The 14792-nt window shown below is 39.2% G+C and overlaps 1 protein-coding gene across 3 annotated transcripts in view; it reads left to right on the forward strand.

The window, feature by feature from the left end:
• The window catches only part of LOC115015499 (semaphorin-6D-like), a 145108-nt gene that overhangs the window by 17141 nt on the left and 113175 nt on the right, over positions 1-14792 (forward strand). For all 3 annotated transcript variants that reach the window (XM_029442867.1, XM_029442866.1, XM_029442868.1), the window contains exon 2: positions 5709-5826. The gene's annotated coding sequence lies outside the window, so the exon portion shown is untranslated. The remainder of the gene's footprint in view (positions 1-5708; positions 5827-14792) is intronic.

Below are 14792 nucleotides of genomic sequence, written 5' to 3' on the forward strand. Positions count from 1 at the left end.
TGGAGACGCAGTTGTACCTGCCAAACAAGTTAAGACTTTATGGAAGTACCTGAACAAATGAGAGGAGACCTTCTCTTATTTAATAAAAGCAGAGTCGGGACAACTCGTGCTTTTTGTAAAGTGTGCCATTCAGATGTTAGCTTTGCACACGGTGGAATAAGAGATGTTCACCAGCATGAAAAATCGTCCAAGCACAAGCACGAGGCACAAACACATACACTGTCAATGACTTCATGTGTGATAAGAACTGTTTCAGAGGCAGACCAAGTGACCAACGCTGAGGGAAAGATGTCGATGCTTCGCGCCAAAAATAATGTAGCCTTCAGCTTCTGCGCTGATTTCAGTCGCAGTGTAGCGGACATGTTTCCAGACTCTGACATCGCAAGGAAGTCCTCGTGGAGGAAACACAAGCCACACAACTCATCCACCATCAAATAAATTGATGATAATAACTAATAAATAAAATACATACATTTTATAACGGACAAATAATAAATACTTTAAATAAACATGTATTTCCTGAATGTATAGGCCTATACCCGTCCCTTATGTGTTTACATTATATGTCCGCCAAAACATTTCCCTTATTTTGAAATTTCAATGTTGACAGGTATGACCTCGACGAATGAGAAAACCCCCCCAAAAAAGACAATTATAACGCCAAGATTCCTTACGGTGGTGCTGGAGGCACCATGCCATCCAGAGTTTCTATGTCATTAAAAATGCGTTTCGGAGGCGTTTAGGGCCAAGTATAATAACTTCAGTTTTGTCTGTGTTTAACATCAAAAAGTTAAGGCGTGCTTGAAGTTTAGCCAATTGATTAGTTTTGTCAGATATAATTGGGTATCATCCGCTTAACAATGAAAGTTTATAGAGTAGTAGTGTATCAACATGTCATGATCAACAGTGTGGAAAGCAGCACTGAGGTCTAACAAGACAAGAACAGAGACAAGTCCTTTGTCTGATGCCATTAGAAGGTCATCGGTAACTTTCACCAGTGCCGTCTCTGTGCTATGATGAACTCTAAATCCAGATTGAAAAACCTCAAATAAACTATTATTATGTAAAAAAATCACATAACTGTTTTGCGACTGCTTTCTCAAGGATCTTAGCGAGAAAGGGAAGGTTAGATATCGGCCTATAGTTGGCTGAAAACCTCTGGATCAAGACTAGGCTTTTTAAGAAGTGGTTTTATTACAGCTACTTTAAGGAAGAGTAATAAGCTACTCTGGCATTACGGAGAGCCTTCTTATACGTTTTAATATGATCTAACCAGACTCAACGAGATTCTTCCAATTTAGTGGAACCCCATTTACTTTCAAGATTTCTGGACTTTTGTTTTAGTTTGCGGATTTGTAAATTAAGCCATGGAGCTTTCTTTTTCTGTTTTATGATCTTCTTCTTTAGAGGAGCGACAGAGTCGAGTGTTATTCGCAGTGAGGCTGCAGCGCTATCAACAAGATGATTAATTTGGGAGGGACTAAAGTTAGCATTGGAGTCCTCTGTTATATTGATATTGAGTTCTGGTATTGAATTAAGTGCTGATGGAATCACTTCCTTAAATTTAGTCACAGCACTTTCAGATAAACATCGAGCGTAGGATATTTTGCCTACTGGCTTGTAGTCCAGTAACAGGACTTCAAAAGTTATTAAAAATGGTCTGATAAAAGAGGATTATGTGGACACACTGATAAACTTTCAATTTCAACACCATATCCCAGAACAAGGTCCAGAGTGTGGTTTAAACAGTGAGTTGGTTCATGTACATTCTGACTGAACACAATTGAATCTAATATTGAGTTTCAAAAGAGTTATAGTTTAGTTTAGGATTGATCAAGAGGTTTGAGTCAAATATGGCCGCAACTCCACCTCCTCGGCCAGTACCTCGAGGAATGTGAGTATTAATATGACCAGGTGGAGCGGATTCATTTAGACATATTCTTCATGTCTCAGGTTTCAGTGAGACAAAATAAATCAATCTTATTATCTGATATTAAATCATTTACCAATCCAGCTTTCGTTGATAAAGATCTGATGTTTAAGAGCCCACATTAAATTTTCCGATTTAGTTGCACTTTTGCAGTGGTGGTGTTTATTTTAATTAGGTTTTCATGTATAACTCCTCTTCTGTTAACCATAGACTTGATTAGTTTCATTGGTCGTGGGGCAGACACAGTCACTATGGGGATTTGAGTGGGTGACTGCCCGGAAAGAAGCACAGAAAAGTGTGTAAGACTGCAACTCTGTCTCCTGGTCTCAACTCCGGGTTGTCATGGATTATACTTCCACTTATAAACTTTGTAATATTATTGGATATGAGATCTACTCCATCCAAAGTATGCTGTCACTCCTAATCAGACCAGGTCTTCCCCAGAAAGTCCGCCAATTGTCTATGAAGCCTGCACACTATAGCTGAATAATTAATACTTCCCTCTGCTATCGATATGGTTTCCACAATGATTGATGAACAGCCAGCGAGCTAAAGGCTATTCCTCTGTCAAATAATACTATCGCGAGGCGCATTAATGTTATGCAAAGGACATAGAGGAGCAGCTTAATGACAAGTGATGAGACAGCCGCTACTCTTCAGATGGATGAAGCGACAGTCAAAGAGCAGTTCAACATTAACTCCAATAATGTTAAATTGAATTAAACCACTTACAACTTACAAATGTGTTAAAAATGTGTCTGTGAGAGTTCTGCATTCAGCTCTTGTGCCCAACAAGTTTCTCAGCATCTGCAGATGGCTTCATAGTTGTTCCAGAATTTTGTGCTCCTCAATAAAGCAGAATAAATTATTTTCTCTTGTGAGGCGATGGAGGAGAGAGACCCAGTGTGAAGTTTCTGCTCACAGCGGCTGGAAGCTCGAGCCAATCAGAAAGTCCACGGGAAGGTGTGTGTACTGTACTGTACTGTACACAATGTTAATGGAGACAAATAGATTTGGTCTCGTCTCGAGTTTCAGCATAAAAATATGAGGCGGTGTTCAGTCTGTTAATTAGACCCTGTTCTCTCTTTGTGTTCATGTGTCAGAGCCGCGCTGCAGGGGCTGCTGGGTAATGCCGAGCAGAGATGTGTCTTCTGTGATTTAAAAGGATCAGTGTGCTGCACATTCAGATCACAGAGAGTAACTAGGCGTCTGCAGCAGCACTGTTTTATTTACTGCTGCTGCAGTTTGTGTAAAAGTTCATTAAGGAAAACTAAAAAGTGAATCAGTGAGTCAGACTGTGGGTTCCGAAACAAGCGACAACCTCCGGGTCTGAAAAATGAAGCCAATACTGAAGTGCTTTAAAGTTGTTTCTAATATCTAGCAGGGGGCTACTCCACTGGTTTCAAAAAGAAGTCCGATTATATAAAAGTCTATAAAAAAAAGAAGACTGCAGGTTTTCTCCTTTGCTCCTTCTCTTTGCTGTCGAAGCATCCACCTTTCTCTCTCTTTCGCTCCACCAAACACTCGCTCTGCACACTTGAGTTTATGTAATTATTTATTCATTAATCTCACTATGACGCGACCAGGGGCATCCTATAATGCTACATTTTAAACATGCTACATTTCTCTTTGTTATTTCCCTTCAGTGTCTTACGTTTAGTCATTAGACATCAGAGCTAAGAGCAAACCTTGAATGTTATCAGGGGATTTAATGTACTTCTTTAGGTTTAGGCAGCAAAACTACTTGGTTAAGTTTAGGAAAAGATTGTGGTTTGTAATAAAATAAGTGTCACGCGTTCCACCCACTATTAGTTTGTTTTCACCTTGTCAGTAATTCGCTTATCATTTCAGATCCTGGTTCATCCTCACTGCCTGCAATCAACTTATTCCCCTCACCCCACCCTAACCCTAACCCCACAGCCCATCTCCTCATTTGGGTTCAGTTCTGTCGGTTCCAGCGAACCTTACAATAAGTATGTTTGGAAAGTGAAAGTGAAACTTAACAGTATGACCTGGGTGAAAGTCCTGTGTTTTTGCCTCATCCACGACGTCCAACCCTAACCCTTACTACTTCACCTTACTCCCGCCATTTCTCCTGTCAAAATGGCTACGGTCGCCAGAGGTCGGCGTCATCTTCTCTTCCTTCTTTTGCTGCTGAACCATGTGAATGTATGATAAAAACCTACTAAAGCCTTCTAACCCACATCTATCAGGCTGATCGTCATTAATAACGAAGACGTATAACGCCTGCAAACATTTGAACTGGGTGCATTTGAGATGTGTGAAGTTGTGTCACACTTTGACTATGCAATCACATTTTTCTTCGTAATGTTTACACGTATTTTGTTTGTTTCTTTGTCCGTTTTTTTGCTTACAAGTTGATTGATGAACCTGTTACAATTGGTTATCTGCAAGCTTACTGAGGCACATTAAATAGTACACATGTTTCTCAGACTTGACTGTCTGGCTCTCCAGTTGAAACAGCTACAGTAACAAATAATACAGTCTTTGTTTTCCAATCAAGCAGCTGATTAGAGCTGAAAAGAAATAGAGGGAACTATAATGCAAGCAATGCAAAATTAGTGAAATATTTATTTAGACTTTTTAAATAGAAAGAATTTAGAATTGTTTAGCTTTTTAACTTGACGTTAGCTACAAGCTGCAGGTCTGAATCCTGAGCGACACTGTTTGATTCTTCACTCGACTGGATGGATGTTCTGCTCTTCTGCATGTTCTGGACTTCAAAGTTCTTCTGAGGCACACAGATCAGCAGCAGGAATACATAAAATCCATCAACAGTCATCTGAACATTTCACACTGAGTCTTCTGAGGCAAAGTCTCCTTCACTGGCTCACAACTTCTGTCAGAAATATTCAGGAGTTCTGTAAATAAATGACATCTCACTTTCAAATGTGGTCGGAGATTTAGTGTGATTTATTAAAGCCTGAGTTTTAAGGACTTGTAAAAACTAGTATTGGTAGAGAGAAGTTTGGGGTTTCCCCATTCCCTTCAATACAGTGTTTAGCTTGTCTTCTTTTTAAAGTAAAGTCCATCAAAATGTTTTTTTTTTAATGGTCTTAAGAGCTCTTGTATCTTCTAAAGATTTGAATACAAAAGTGTTCAACTCAAATCAAAACTGAAATGTATTACTATATAATAATATATTATTATATAATGTGTTACTCGGGACGATCTAAACCTCTTTTAGTCAGCTTGTGCTGCATAAAATGTAAAAAGATACAGAGAGACCAATGAAAAACTATAACAGATGAGTGTGGTGTGAGTTTACTTGTGTCAATATACATAAAATAAAGGATCTGTGTGTACAAGATAAAGAAATCTGATTCAGAGGTGATGTAGGAACATGAAGCAGGTGGTCTGTCATCAGGTTTAACCTGTAATTTGTAACACAAGATAAAAAAAAAAAGGTATCTTTCCTGACTTTTAGTGGTCTTAACAAAATATACTTTTTCTCATACTTTTTTTATCTTTAAAAGTTGTCAAATGTTGTCTGAATGAAATTCAAAGAATAAGTTAAGTACAGATATGAGTTTCAGTGATACAGTATAAGAGGTTTGATACGCAGCTGTTCTCAGATCACTCTCTCTGTGTGTTCACACTCGGATATGAACCTGATCTTCCAGCGTGCTGTAGTCTGATCTTTTCGTGTCCCAGTTCTCCAGGAAGCCTGCGCCCGTCCAACAATGCATTTGGATAAAGATGAAAGCAGCTCACCTGGCTTCACTCCTAACTCTATGTCTTCTCCTATGTCTTCCAGATTTCTAAACAGAGAAGTTACTCAGGACTGCAGTGTGGACTTCTTCTTCTTCTCTTCCTGGATTGGTCACATCTTCCTCACTGATCTGCTCTTGTGATTGGACAGTCCTGGATTCAAGGTAAGGTCATTTTATCTTTTCGACTTTTTTTTTATCCTATCTGAAAATAAAGTGTGTGCGCGTGCGTTGGATTTTTCCCAGTTTGTCTGGAAGTTGAGGTTAAAGACCTGCTTGAACTTGAACACACACTTACACACACAATATTATTCTGGTAAGAGATAAATAAGAAATGTGAGCTTTTTCCACACCCGCACACACAAACAGGGCAAAATCACATATTTTGTCTTATTGAAAAAGCTCATTTGTCTACACTGTAGACAGTTGCAAGTTGCTGCGGACCTGTTGCTCTAACTATACAGTGAATATATAGTAAATAATAAAAACTCTTATTGTTATTACTTTAGAAATCGTCTTTGGTTACTTCGGATTCACCAAAGTCGCACAATAACACAAACAAACTAACTGATCGACGCAACCTACGTGTTCCGAGAGGTAAAAGTTTTTATCAATGCAGTCTGGTGGCTTTGAAGAGAGCACAGATAACGGCTTCAGTTCCTCATTCGAAAAGTAAAGTAGTAAAAATATTCTAAATACAGCGTAATCTAAAACTGAAATAGATTTTCTTTAGGTGGCGAAAACAGATTTTAGCAGAGCAGTGCATTACTCAGCTTCCTGCTGGTGCTCCTGTCTGGAGTTGGCATTACTGACTGATGTCTTCCTCAACACCTTCACACTGCTGACTCAGTGATGTCATCAGGTTTATCAGGTTATCAGGTCATCAGGTTCTGCATAAATTAGCATATTAATGAGAAAATCCTGAAGTCAAAACAACTTAAATCCATCAGGACGTACAGATAATATGATCAGCGATGATGGGGAGCCCTGTTCTCATGGGAACCGATGCTAATCAGCATATTAATTTAATTGACTACTTAACGGGTGGACGGCCCGCCGGCACAAAATAGTATTTTGTGCTCACATATGGACAGGTGCCATATCTGATGTCAGTAGAGCTAAATATTTGTGGTGGTGCTGCAGAGATGTTTCAGCCTTCAAATCGTTTTCTACAGACTTAAAAAAATATTTCTGTGGTACAGATTGTCACAAAGAATCACACCATGATCATTTTCAAATAATTCACTATGAACATGAGGAAGATGATGTAAAAATGATCATTCCCACCAATATCGTGAATCATATTGCAATATCAGTGAAAATAGTCACAATTACATATTTTTTAACAATATTTTAGTCCTAAAGCAAATTAATTAATCACAACTGTAAACAAGAAATCCACAGAGCACTTCTGTTACTTTTATGCGCTGCCTTCCCGCTAATTAACAGATTTTAGCATCAAAATAAGTCTTGATATAAGGTTCTTCTTCACCTGAATTCAGTGGTTCTACTAGAAGCAAAATGTAAAAACAATTATACCCAAAATATAGCTCACTAAAAATACAAATGTTGCTGCAGGGTGTGCGCGCAGCGGCATAACAAAAACATCTGGATCGCCCCAGGGTGGCTGACTGATAGTTTAGGAAGCGCTTGATTTGATATGCAGGAGGATCAGCATTTAAACATCAGTTGATCATGCTCATTTAATTGTGGGAAGACAAAATTCAGATCAAGAATAATACTCGAATAATTGTGCAGCCCCAGTGTTTCCTCTCAGGGCCTACAGGAAGTGGCGGTTCAGGAGTGACTGCGCCTGAGACGGAGACGTTAATGACAATGTGTGGCGGCTCCTTTTGTACTCTCACAGATAGAGGATTGAGTCTGACAGGGAACAAAGTTTCCTCGTCCTGAAAGCGACCTGCCTCCTATTTTTACATGAGCTCGTCAGACACCCGCTGAGAGCAGCTCAGATATCTGCATTTTCTCCACACGTCTTTTCTATTTTTCAGTGTCTCTGTTCCATCCTCTGTCTGCTTCTCCTTGTCATCTCACTGTTCTGTGTTTTATTGGAGTGACAGCAGAGCAGCTGCAGAGTGCAGATTAAGCATCAGTTAGATGTGATCATGTTAAATATTGGATTTCTTTATTTCCATTCTAGAGAGCATCGTGTTTAGTTTGAGGGAAGATCAGCTGAAGAAATTTGATTCAATGTTGTTAGTAGTTTTTATAAAGTCGCTGTTAAAGAGAATCTGTCACTGCTTTGTAGATTCAAGACAATTGGAAAATGAATATTAGTTTCCTCTCAAATCAGGAGTTAAGTCAGTCTGAACACATAACAAGCAATTGTAGTCATTTAATGAATCTTTTAAAATGTGTGTGTAAGTACATTTTTAAGTAGTTTGAAAAAATGATCTTCACTCAATGTCTACTTACTCGCTTTTGCTGGAGCTCTGAGCTACATTTTACGGATGGAGTTGCTCCGTCCTCACAGAGACGGTATAACAATATAGAGGTTGATGTAAGATGTCATCTCCATGAACAAAACTAAAATCGAGAATTTTGCAAAATGTGTTAAAGTAAAATCAAATACTTTGGATGGAAGCTCAATTCATGGAGCTCCTCTCCATGTTGATAATGTTTCTAAAATAGATCATCTTCTGGATTTCTTCAGTTAATTCAAGCAAAATGCAGGAAAGTCCTGAACTATCTGAGCTGATATTATATTATATCATTTAACATTTTATTATTGTACTATTGTGGGAATTTGGCTCATCACAGATATGTTGAGTTATAAACGTACAGAGAACTCACACCAGCGGAACAACTGCTGCTCTGTGTTTTTTAGAAATATAGAAATAATTAATCTCAAGCTACAGCATCACTCTCGTCACTCACTATGACAGCATTATGAATTCATGAGCCACATCTGAACTTTATTTCCATTGGATTGGAGTGAGTATTTCAGGACGACTTAACAAATCTTTGACTGAATCGAGGCTCTATCGAGGCTGATACGAGCAGAAAGAAGTCTGAAGTGTTTTTCTTCTTCACTTCAACTGTCAGTGTGTGTGTGTGTGTGTGTGTGTGTGTGTGTGTGTGTGTGTGTGTGTGTGTGTGTGTGTGATTACCACAAAGTGCTCTTTCTGTCACTGTGCCTCTGGATAATTAGAAACCTCTCTTCTTCTTCTCTGGTTTTAAAGACCGACAAGTCTGTCATCTTTTTCTCTGTTTTTCAAACGTTTTTTCTGCTCTCTGCTACTGTCTGTGTATATTATAATATATCATATAATATTTGTTAATTGGAGTAAAGAGACTGAATGAATGAATCTTTCAAATCTGTTAAACACAGAACTTCCTCAGAAACATCAGGGGTCTTCAACTTTTTTCGGGCCAAGGACCCCCAAACTGTTGTAGCGTGGTGCAGGGACCCACTACTGTATATATTGTATAGCAGAAATGTATTTTAGTTCACCCCTCTCCATTCCTCCACTCTGTCTCTGACTGTAGGTGTGTGTCGCCGCCCTTCGTGAAGTACAGCGTAGGAGGGAATGTGGAAACAATAAAAGTTGTAAAAAAAAAAAAAACTTTAATTATTATTTTTTGGAATTGCTTTATCTACAATCAATTTTGCGACCCCCTGCAGTACTTCCACGGACACCCTGGGGGTCACGGACCCCCTGTTGAAGACCTATGGTATACAGTATACAGTGACACAACTGGCGGATAAGAAGCTATGTGTTGTTAGCTGAGTGTGGTCAGTGTTCTGCGCTGTTATTGGTTCATTCTGCTCCGTGTCAGTCACTGACCTCCAACATCGTGATGGGATTTGGGTCAAAGTCAACGTTTAATCAGCTGTTTTCAGGGTGTCTTCAAGTATTAGCAGGTAATATGTCCATTTTTGAGCCAGTTGTGTCCTTCATCATAAGGCAGAAAAGTGTTTCTGTATGTTTTAATCTACTTTTATCTAATAAATATTAAAAGGTGTCTTCAGGGTCACTGATGATATGACGTGAGGGAAAATCATCATAAACAATTACTCTGTTCAACATAAATTTGCAGAATTAAAATTATCTTTGACATTATCAAACAAATTTGTTCTTGTTCTGCTGTATTTTATTTTCCAGGACCATTAATATTAATATTAGTCGAAATGAAGAAGCGTTTCAAACGGCATCGTAGGAGATGGTGTGAAAGAGATTTCATGAGTTTGTTGGGGTGTTTGGTGACTCTTGGCCCAGTCAGAAGAAGGTGCTGCTTGGCTTCAGTTTCAGGACAGGAGGAGGACAAAGATCCAAGAAGAAGAAAGTGAAATAGCATTTGGTGTTTTGGTTGCAGAAGAGTGTTTTTATTTAGCAGGATGGAAAGGGAGATTTAAAGCGGTCATTAAAACTAAAGTTTGGCAAGAAACTGTTTTATCTGTCGTCGGCGTTTGAGCCAGAAGGTCAGCTATACAAATAAAAACCCAAGAAGGCTCATTTCCTGTCCAGATTAATTTGGTTAATTTAACTATTTTTGACCACCCGAGAATTTATAAAACATGGTCAAAAGTACCACATCAAGACCTTGAAGGAACACCATAGGGCACCTTTGGTATCAAAAAGGTTTGACATTTATAGACCCTCAGAAACTTCTTATTGTCAATAAGCCACACATCCTCTGAAAGTCTGTAGTCTGATGCTGTAGAGTTTCTAAAAAAGGTCTCACTACAGAGAAATGGCTACTTTGGGGCATTTATTATGCATGAAAGTGCATGATTTTTGCCAGGAATTGCGTGAGATTAGCATGAAGTGTGCATGTGTGTAAAGGGCAGACTTGTGGGTTCCATAGAACACATTTTCATTCAGATATCTCAAGGTGAGAGGTTAAGGGATCCCTGTGAATATGGCCATGCCAGTTTTTCCCTTGCTAAAATTTAGCGAGAAATGGAGCAAGCTATCAAAAAGTATCAGTCTTGACTCTAGCTTTAAGACTGAGCCCGCTATCGCCTCTTCTTGCGGGTCTCGTAGGGTTAAAAGTTATGTTTTAAGATAACTGAATGGAATGAGGCTGACGGCAGACGTTTAAGACATTTGTCTTTATCTGGTGCTTATTAATATATTTAGATTCAGATGAAAATGACTATTGATCAAATTGTCACACAATGCCCTGATCTGTTTTTCTGTTCGTCACAGAACTCCTTAGACTTTACACATTTGAAGATCTCTAAATTCTTAAAGGAGAATCAGAATCTATTTGCTATTCACCCTTAAACATTAATGCTGCTCTCAGTATTGTGATTCTTGTGTTATTTATTGCTGGAATAGTGCTTTCGTATTGAGCTATAAATGTACATTTCTTCCCAGAGGAGTCAAAAGGCTTTGTTTTAAAGTGAGTGTGATGGTCGGATTCCGGTGCACCTCGCTGCACCCTAATCATTTGACGAGTGATGTGGGTGATGTCTCCCCCCTCTTCTCGCCTCTCTGAGGTCAAGGATTAAGGGTAGCAAGGATTATTTGATCTGTGTCCTGACGCCCCGCTGCAAGCACTGCAGCAGCTTTAATACTGCAGCATCCAAACTCTCAACAAAACATGATCCCAATGTCAAAGTCGAGCGTGAGATCTGCAGGTCTGAACCTCATCGGCTCAGAGACGCACAAAGCTCACAGTTTGATTCAGAGACATTGTGTCGTGAAACCAAAGGCCAATTCCAGCTGTCGTTTCTCAGCTCAGTGTGTTATTCTGTAACTAAACAATGTCAGCAGAATGTGACGAACACGATAACCTCCAGTTGTTGACTCATTATTACACGATCATTACCTCCACTATTTGCCTCGTCGTCACTCTTAAGTATCTCAAATGAGCTGTTTTTGCCTTTTTGATTCGCTGAATCGATTGTATTTAAGTTAATGTTGGATTTTATTTTTAGATGTAATTGTCAGTGATGGAGGCTTGCAGCCATTTGTTAAGTTGTCGTTTCTTGCAGCATTAGCAGTGAACTTCTGACCTCCAGCTAACACTCGCTGATAGTAAATGGTAAATGGACTTGCATTTATACAGCGCCTTTCTAGTCTTCCAACTACTCAAAGAGCTTTTACACTACATGTGAACATTCACCTATTCACACACATTCATACACTGATGGCAGGACTGCCATATAAAAAGTGCCAAGCTGCATATCAGGATCTAATGCTCACTCACACACCGATGTCTGTGCCTCTGGGAGCAGCTTGGGTTCAGTTTCAGACCCCTATCAAATGCCCTATGACATTTCGACATGCGGAATGGACAATCTGGGGATCAAACCGCCGATCCTCCGATTAGTGGACAACCCGCTGTACTGAACCAAGCCACTCCAACAGCATAATATCTCCTTTATATATTCAACATCACATTAATATTTAACCACGTTAATCATGAGCAGCAGCTTCAGTGGGAATGAACTGCTCTGGTTTTGATCGAGATACATTCAAAGTTAACTTCTGAGTAAAATACTAAGGGGAGAATTCACAAAGCATGGTTTAAAGCAGCTCATAGCTCCAGGAATTGTGCATCATTTGCACCCGCTATCTGCCACGTCTCAAGGTCTGCGTCACAAAATATATGATATTACAGGGCAAACACAGCAAGTTTTGTAGCTCAGTGCAATTTGCCCTTTTTGCGTCTGATTGATGTGAGGGGTCAGAGTCAGCCTTTTTTTAATTTACAGACCGAGCTCGGGTCGGGCTCATTTATCTTCTCTCTCTCTTTCCGTTATGACCATATTCACCTCTGCGCTGCAGACCACACTCAACAGATATGTGGGGGGGGGAAATACATAATTAATAATTAATTTCTCATGTATTTTCAAAACTGAAACGTAGGGGAGCTTTATTCATTAATCTTTCATGACACCGGTCACTGTCTCAATGAAGTGACTGCATCCCAAAATAAAAGAGTTTGAGCGGACCACCCTTATGCACTTCAGTTACCACCAACTCTCTGTTTGTGGTTATTAGCGCTGATCTTTGTGAATTGGACTGCTTTTGCAATAAGGCTCATTTGCATCGGAAGGTCCAATCTTGCGGGATCATTTCACCCTTTGAGGTGCTTTGAGAATAACACGGTTTATTTTTGTCTTATTTGTGAAGGTTTATCGGCTGCAAAAGCCACAGAATTCTATTGCGAAATTGCCCCCGTTGAGAAATTGTTTGTTAGAGGCTGTGTGTTGTCTCCATCACCCGCAAATATTAGTTATAGGTCCAATATGGCATGTCTAATATGTGTTTTTAAATAATGTTTTAGTTTTCTTCCTTCACGTTCTGCCCCAACCTGGTTAAATAAAGCCATTGCATTTCTTTGATCATTTACTTTACAAATCTTGGAGAAAAATGGAATCTATGCCTCCACATGCTATACATTTTTAACTATATACATTTTTACAACCTCTACTTCCCGGCTGTCCTCTCTGCTCTGTAGGGCAGTTGATGTTGCGCTGACTTTGTCACGTGACTGTTGGTCTGAGCTGAGTCATTCAAAGGGGCACAATACAATGTTTTTTACAGGATGTGGTTACTGCAAATGCTTTATTTTGCTTACATTTTAAAAGAGAAGTGTAGAATAAAGTGATTTTAATGACATTAATCACTTTATAAAGTCGACATGTTGAACTTGTTAACAGCAGTTACGGAGCAACACTATCGTTAATTGGAAGTCGTGTTTGTGTCCTCCTAATGAAGTCTAATATTCTCCACCAACTCCTGAGAGAAATATGTGTCTCTTTAGCTGTTCAATTATCTCCTACTGTGTCTGTTTACTGCTGAGAAGGCAGTGTACAGCAGCTTTATCAGAGCAAGTGCAGCTTTAATGTCAGTCTCCTCTGGATCCATGTACAGCCTCCGCTCACACGTCTTTAATTTGTGTGTCTTTGAATTAATTTATGTCACATAAAATGAATTAAGGTTGAACATACTTATAGAGGGTTTGAATATAAAGATATATAGATATATTTATAGCAGCATATTTTCATTTGGATATTTTTTGGTAATGCTAATGCTAGCACTTCCAGGTTACTACCATAAATCTGAATCTTTTTCTACCTTTACCTTTACGAGCTTAAAATACTTTTTTGTGTCATGGTGTGTGTTGTTTGTGTCTTTGTGTGCTCTCATGCTGCCTTCTTTTTGTCCTAGTTTGGCCTTTTTTCCACGCTGAAAGCTTTGATCTCAGTCTTTGACCTGGTTTCCTGAGAGGCTCCAAAACAAATTGAGCTGCTTCTATGTCTGACAGAGTGGAAATGAAGTAGAGTGTTGGGGGAGGATCTTCTAGAATCTCCTATTGGTCATCTCGTCTTGGAGGTGGCCCATTTTGAGCAGGAATCATTCATTTGTTTTTTAACCTTGTCCCAAATTGTGAGTGAGCCAAAGTTTCCTGTCTGCCCCTGAAAACTGGAGCTGAGGAGACTTCAAATGTTAGACGTACTCCATGCTCATCTGGGAGTTATAAAAAAAAGACAGTCTAGAGCAGTGGTCTTCACTATTTTCTACGTGAGAGCCACATTGATAGGACAAAGTCAACAGGAGAGCCACTTTTACCGCAAAGTATTATGTTTGATGCTCCAAATCTTAACTTTCCTCGTTTGTCACGCTTTGTGTCTGTCCACCTGTGCAACCTTTTTTAATAAGAAATCGATCCATTCTACGTCTGTAGAAACACGCGCGAACTAGCATGAAATGGTGAAACGAGTCGACCGGAGCCAAGCTAACGCGAGTATGAAGTGCCAGGTTGGTCGTAGTATCCTCCAATTTAAATGCTCCAATTTAGCGATATAAATTCTTTTTTAGCAAATGTCCGTATTCATAAGCATGCTTATGTTAACATATTTATAATGACCTTAAGTTTATTTATTTATATACTAGCCCACCATGTATCTACCCGTCCAAGAGCACATTCACCATTGTAGCGCTGATAGACCGCCAAAACTGGCAGCTCCGCAGTGAGTCAGTGACGGGCTGAGCAAGTTTAAATATCTTGTTTCTGTCTATATTTGCATCTTTTATCAATTATTATTACATATTATTTGTATTATTTGTAGGCTAATAGAGCAGACACTTTCAGTGTTTTAATGGGTTATATGTAATAGCCCTGCTTGTTTTTATGAAATATCTGTATTGACT

This window comes from Cottoperca gobio, chromosome 11 (assembly GCF_900634415.1).
Source record: "Cottoperca gobio chromosome 11, fCotGob3.1, whole genome shotgun sequence".
NCBI classification, from domain to species: domain Eukaryota; kingdom Metazoa; phylum Chordata; class Actinopteri; order Perciformes; family Bovichtidae; genus Cottoperca; species Cottoperca gobio.